This window comes from Martes martes (genome assembly GCF_963455335.1).
Source record: "Martes martes genome assembly, chromosome: 5".
Classification (NCBI taxonomy): domain Eukaryota; kingdom Metazoa; phylum Chordata; class Mammalia; order Carnivora; family Mustelidae; genus Martes; species Martes martes.
In genome coordinates this window covers 79,950,298-79,957,165 of record NC_137892.1, presented here as the reverse complement: position 1 = coordinate 79,957,165, position 6,868 = coordinate 79,950,298, and the positions used below count along the sequence as shown (strand labels likewise).

Sequence of the window (6,868 nt, the reverse complement as noted above, 5' to 3'; positions counted from 1 at the left end):
GCGGGGGAGGGGCAGGAGGAGGGGCTCCTCAGGGAGCGGCGGGGAATTCCCCCTTCCACCGAACGTTCCCGATTGTTCACCGTCCTCACGTCAGCAGCAGGGGGTAATCCCCGACTCCAGCTGCTCCTGACGTCACTGCACGGAGCCACCGCCCCCCACGCGCCCCTACCTCCGGGGCTTCCTCGACGCTCCTCCCCTAGACGTAGCCACGCCCTATTCCCCCTCCCCCCAGCCGCCAGACGTAGAGGGCGGAGCTTTTTCGGCCGGGGCGTGAGCGGTTGCTTGGGCCAGAAGGTTCTCTGGTGGAGGCGCTCCTCCTGCTGCCCCGCCCAGTAGGTTCGTTCGCACCGCTTCTTCCACACCCTTTCTCCCTCCTCCTCCTCCTCGCCCCGCCTTTCCCCTCCCTTCTCTTCAACCCCTCTAGTTCCTTCCCCGCCTCGCCACCTTCCACGATCTCGCGAGACTTGACCCAGAACATTGCGGATCGGGTCGGCGCCATTTTGGGACTGAGACTGGTTGTGGGGGAGGGAAAAGCGGCAAAAGGGGATTATTCAAAGTACCGAAAACCTCCTCCCGGAATCGAGCGCAGCGGCACCCCCAGGCCAGGGGCACCTCTGGTGTGGCAGAAGGTAACACCGTTCTTTCTGCTCCGCGCTGGAGTCTGGGGGAAGAAGGGGGGTGCCCCTGTCGGCGTTGGGGTTTGAGGGGTCGGGAGCGGCGTTGGCGGCGCGAGGTGTGAGGCTGCCCGCGGACGCGGTGTGTGTGTGGGGGGGTGGGTGGCGGAGAGCAAGGAGAGAGACGGAAGGACGGAGCTGAGAGAGGCCCCTTTAGATATTTACTCGGCCGCGGTGGAGTGGGGGGTGGCGGTTGTGGGGAGGGGGTGGATGGCTTAGGCTTGGTGGCTGGGGGATGTTTGGCGGAGGCTGAGAACGGATCCGACGCCTTCCGTGCTGGGTCTTCCTTCCTCCGGCCTTTCGCACACGCCCGCCTCCTTTGGCACTACTGCTCCTCTCAGAGGGCCGAGGGAGTCGAGGCCGAGTTCTGGCCTTCGCTTGTTTCTTCAGTAGCGCGCCCGCTCTTTCCTTTCCCGGGTCCGTGGTCCTTGCTGTGTGTTGAGTCTAATGCTACCATGTACCCCGGAGTCTTGTGGGGCCTGAAGGGACCTATTCTGGTTTTGGAAAGAACCACTCTAAATGGGATTTACGAGAACGGTTTGGTACCTTCCATCCCCTCAGTGTTGGGAGAAACCTGTTTTCTTAATTCAAGGAAATGGGGACCGACACCTTTATCCCACAGAAGCCGGGAAGTCTCACCCTCAGGCAAGTTTAAGGAATGTTCTTGCCCCATTTCTCACCTCCCTACTTTCTACTCTTCGTGGGGAAAATATGTCTTTTCATTTAGACATTTCTAATTTGGAGAGAGCGTCTTTCTCTTTATATCCCTTTTTTCCCCCAAGTTGTATTTACTAATGCTCCATGGCACCAAACCGGCCTGTTCTTTTCTTTGGGCCCAGTGAACTGAAAATAGAGAAAATCTTTTTTAAGGTTGTGGGGCAGTTTCATAGTTTTTAATTTTTACGCGAAAAGTGTAGGAAGTTTATGTAATTCCTCTGTATTATATGCGCACCCCCTTCCCTATTGAAATCACTCCTTGCTCTCCGTAACATTATCTCCCACCTTTTCCTCTTTTATTCTGAAGTCTTTTTCATCCAGTAGGCGGTTTTGGGGCGCTTGCTTGGGCTGAGCCTTTTTTCAGACCCCAGTAGAATTTCGTAGAAGTGAGTTTCTCTCCAGAAGTTGACTCTTCAAGACGGGGGTTAATTTTTAGCTCAAAATTAAAATTCAGTGTGTAATTTAAGTTTTTTTTTCTTTTTTTTTTTTTATAACTTTTACAGGTGATTGAATTACTCATATATGAAGATCATCTTCTAGATTTTGTGTAAAAGGCCCCGGATATTTGAAGTGGCCATTTTGGGATTACAATGTTTTTGGATAATTTTGCCCCAGAAGTTTATTAAAAGTGGCAAGAATCATCTCTGAAGTGAATTTATAGTAGTGAACAATTCTACAAGCTGCTTAAAGAGACCCAGGCGTTTCTTCAGTATTTTGGTTCAAACGGATTATATAACTGGTTAAATTATTTCAGCTGGTGGTATTTTTGCCTCTTCCCCCTACCCCCATCCCTCTCCTTTAGTTTTTCAGCCCAAACTATAAGATATGTTTGATTTGTGTACTGAATAGTTTCGGCAGTTTCAAATTACTGTTTAAATATTGAAGTTTCTTGGCAGTTTATTTTTACCTTTATTAAAAATTTTAGGAATTTTTGACCTCAGCCCTTTTCATGTCACAATGGGACAGCTTTTCTAAATGAAGACATTGAAAGAATACAGAGTTTTTTCCGTTTTATCTTTTATTTACGTGGAAATTTAAGATGTTGCAGTTTTCCAGCAGCATGGTAGTATTGAGATAGCTATGTGTCTCTATATGCTGATGTTTAGGAATGCTCTTCAGATGTGAAATTTTCTTTTTGTTTTTGCTTTTTTGCTCATAAATTGGATATTTCATCTGGAGTGGATAAGTACAACAGTGACAAGTACATGGAATAATAAAGAAGACTTTAAAATCTTAAATCCAAGGAACTTGGCTAATTCTGGAGATAGCCATATGAAAACTTTAAAACAGAAGTATGGGTAGCTGACTTGAAGTAACTCTATGTCAAATAGTCATAGGTTAAGTATCTTCAAAGAACTTGGATATTATTTCAGAGGATTCAAAATAAAAAAACAAACTGGAAAACATAAAGATTACAGAGAAAAACCCAACACCTTCCTGTGCAGTCCTGTTGGAATTTGTAAGTATTATATGGTGAGCAAATCATACATTCATTTGTAACTGTAATGAGAGTCAAGTTTATTCTGTTTGGAAGCCTTTCAGTTTCTTGGAATAATACTGTTTGGCTTCAATTTCCTGGACAGTCTGAAGACTACCATTAAGTAAATTGAAATGCAGAAAGAGTTAAAATTTAAGAATATTTCAGATCACACAGTACTTTTTTTACGTTTTTGTGCTTATGAAGTGAGAATCCTTGTGAGTATTCATCTTAATTTTTATGGATTCATAGATTGGTAAAAAGGTTAGAAAGAAACATATTTCATGTGTCTTGCTAGCTAGTTTACTTTCTAAATGTGAGTTGAGGCTGCTTTCTAAAAAGTGAGTTTAGAGTTGCTGTTTAGTTCGGTAGTTTAGAGTAAATTATAATGTATGACTTGGTTTTTAAGCCTGATTTTCATAATAATTCATAATTCTTTTAAATAACTTGATATATTTTTTTGGAAGGTTATGCTGATCAAATTTATAAACAAAACTTTTAAAAAGTTGGAAGTATTTCTGTAATAGCTGTACTAGATCCTTTGAAAAACAAGGATTACGTTTTAATAATACTTAAATTTTTCAGTATTGAATAGTGGTGTTTTTAGTTACCCTTAGTTGTTATATAGTTTTTCAGTGACTCCTAGGCATAGGAATGTTTGTTACTAAAAAAAACAGTAAAATTTATTTTTTAGATACTGTTAGTGATATATCAGTGTAGCTAAAATTAGTTTATTTCATTTAATTATGTTTATTGGATAAAAGATTATAATTTTGAACATCTTACAAAGATGGCTTTATAACTTGTCAGTTGCTCTCTTTATTCCAAAACAGAACTTTTTTTTCTATGCTATTGAATCCTTTCATCTCACTTAGAGCAGAAGATTGTAGGTATTTCATGTCTATTTTCTATCTAAAATTGAGATTAGAATTAAGTAATTCCCTCTGTTAAAATAGACTGGGTTATTTGTGTTTTGTCTGTCAGAGCTGTGTGTAGTACTTCTCATCAAGCGTCCACCTTGATTTATATAAAAAAAAAATGGTGAGACGGTTTTCCACCTTTTTGCTTCAGAGAGACTATTATATGCATTTCTGAATTTAATGGCTTCAAGTTACTTGTCTAGGGATATGCCTCTTAAATGTGATAAAAAAGTTAAAGTGGAAATAAATGGTCTTTTTTTCATAGGAAAGAACATTATTTATGATTATTTTCCTTTAAATTACTCCTACTGATGTTACCCAAAGCCATGATATCAGGATCAAGATAATTCCAGAGACAGGGTTTTTAAGAATTAACTTTAATCTTCGAATAGTCTAACATTAGTGAACTTTGCTTACAGCAGTTGTTCATGGACAGATTTACTTGTTTGAATGTTTTGATAAATATTTTATTATATTCTTGGCATCAAAATAGGTAGCAGTAGTAATTAGAACAATTACTAGGCTGCTTCTCCCCAACCTCTCCTGCACCTTTTTTTCCTCCTATCTACCCTACTCCTTTTTTTTTTAATCTCCTGTGCCTAGACTGTAGGTCTAAACATAATCATGGTAATTAACATTTATAGATGATTGTGTCATATATTTTACTGTGAACTTTACATAGTATACTTTAGCTCTTAGAATAATTCTGTGAAGAAAGTGCTATTTTAGTTATGATTGTGCAGGTGAGAGAGTTAAGATTTTGGGAGATTGAGTCTGGGAGAAAGTAATTTGGTTAGGACCAAGGTTAGGTAGAAGTCTTGACCAAATCTCCAATTCTGACTGGAGGGCTCCACATTCTTAATCACTGTGCTATATTGCTTTCTTGTGAATTGTACTTCGTTAACTCCTATTTGAGCATTATCTCTGATATTTTTGTTTTTTCTTCTATATACTGCTGCTTTTTGGTTAATTTGATTACTAGTGGAACTTGAAGTTAAGGTAAATCCTCTTTGTACAGGTATGAAGCTGAATGCCTGTTAGCTTTTACTTTTTCTCTGAGATGAGTCCATAGATTTTTGTGCTTAAAGTTCCTGACATTTGAGAATGGAGGAAGGGAGAAATAGTAAGGCAATAACAGGAGTGAGTGGGAGAAGAAAGAAAAACGAAATTTAGAGAGTTACAGAGGGAATAAGTATGGGAACTTTTAGTCTGAGAGTAAAGTTAGCAAGTGAGGATACAGCTGAAACCCAGGCCAGATTGTCTTTGACATAACCACCTTTTGTCTGTTTAATTTTTGATAAAAATTTTTAGATAACAATTTAGATCCAGGTAAGGGTAGCAATGTAGAAAAAGGGAAATGGCGGGGAGTCAAAAGGGAGATTTTTGGTTTAGTGTTTGGAAGATCTAGAAAGGGGCCTATGTGACCTTGTGTATTTACCTAATCTCTTTGGTCTTGGCTTTTCCAGAAAACTGATGGAAATAATTTATATGAAGGCTTTTGGTTAATTGTGAAGTGTAGTATATGTGTAATGTTTTATTTTGATTTCCAGTATTTTGAGATTCTGATATATACATGTCAGCTCAGTATTTGTTATAGTCTGAAGTTGTTTCATTCATGCCCTGTCCTTCTCCACTTCCAGTTTCATTTATTATCCTAGCTTGGTCCTAGATCAGGAAAGTACCGAACTAACTCATCTCTTTGCCTTTTAGTGCCATTCTCTTTTTTTCTGTGTAGTCTCTCACGTGGCCAGAGAAATCTATCTAAAGTATAGCTCTTGGGTTTCAATTCTTGAGCAGCACTTACTTAGGGTGGTGGATTTGGCGTATTTAGGGAGAGAGGGTTGGAAAGAGATGTATTCCCTGTCCCCTTCTCCCCCTTTTTAAATGTTTTATATGTCAGGGTTTCCTGACGGCAGTTTTCTTGGGCTGCATAGGTGGGTGTGGGAGACTGGCTTGAAAATTCTCCCAAATCCATAATTTTGGGGGTGCTTATATACTTTTCTGGGGAGCAGGTCCATTACTTTGCACAGGAGGCACAGGAGCCTCATGAGAAACAAAATGCTAGAATTATTGATAAACCTTTTGTGGTTGGATGTTTTTCAGTTTTACCTGCTTGCTTTTCCCCTTTTTTGTTAGCTGCCACACCCACAAGAATAGTTACAGGTTTTTGCTCTATATCCTTTCAAGTAATTGCTAGTTTTTGCATCTTTTTATACAAGGTATCCCACTCATTTTCTTGTTCTTGAGTCATCTTTCTGTTCAGAGCTTGGTGAGTACCATGTTTTGGTGTTTAATTTTCTGCCCTTTAATTCAGTTTACAGATTATATTTTTTGAAACCTTTTTTAAAGGTTTTTTCCGTACTTATTTTTAGCAAGAGCAAGTTTTCAGATTGTTAAATATGTCATGTTTCCTTTGAAACGCAGAACTTGCAAATAGACTTTAAGAATTTCTTAAACTGAGGGACGCCTGGATGGCTCAGTCTGTGTAAGTGTCTGACTCTTGATCACACTTCATTTTTTTTTTTTTTTTAAAGGCGAGAGTGAGACAGCGAGAAGAGGCGAGGGGGGCAGAGAGACTTTTTTTTTTTTTAAAGATTTTATTTATTTATTTGACAGAGAGAGAGAGAGTGCCAGAGCACACAGCATGGAGTTGCAGAGGGAGAGGGAGAAGCAGGCTCACTGCTGAGTAGGGGGCCAGCCGCGATGCCAGATACCAGGACCCTAGGATCTTGACCTGAGCTGAAGGCAATTGTTTAACCAGCTGAGCCACTCAGGTTTCCCAAGGGATAGAGAGACTTTATTTTATTTATTTAGTTATATATTTTTAAAGATTTTTAAAATTTATTTGACAGAGATCACAAGTAGGCAGAGAGGCAGGCAGAGAGAGGGGAAAGCAGCTTCCCCGCTGAGCGGAGAGCCCGATGTTGGGCTCGATCCCAGGACCCTGGAATCACGACCTGAGCCGAAGGCAGAGGCTTTAACCCACTGAGCCACCCAGGCACTCCGCGCGAGAGACTTTAAAGCAGGCTCCTTGCTGGGCTCCAGCTCAAGCTCTCCTGAGATAACCTGAGCCAAAATGA

At 40.8% G+C, this 6,868-nt stretch overlaps 1 protein-coding gene across 2 annotated transcripts in view; it reads left to right on the top strand.

Moving 5' to 3' along the window:
- Window positions 1-265: 265 nt before the first annotated feature.
- Window positions 266-6,868, top strand: part of GPBP1 (GC-rich promoter binding protein 1) — a 76,483-nt gene continuing 69,880 nt past the window's right edge. The window contains exons 1-2 of one of the 2 annotated variants that reach the window (XM_080803629.1): window positions 266-629; window positions 1,895-2,850. The gene's annotated coding sequence lies outside the window, so the exon portion shown is untranslated. The remainder of the gene's footprint in view (window positions 630-1,894; window positions 2,851-6,868) is intronic. The other variant, XM_080803628.1, reaches the window with a different exon arrangement.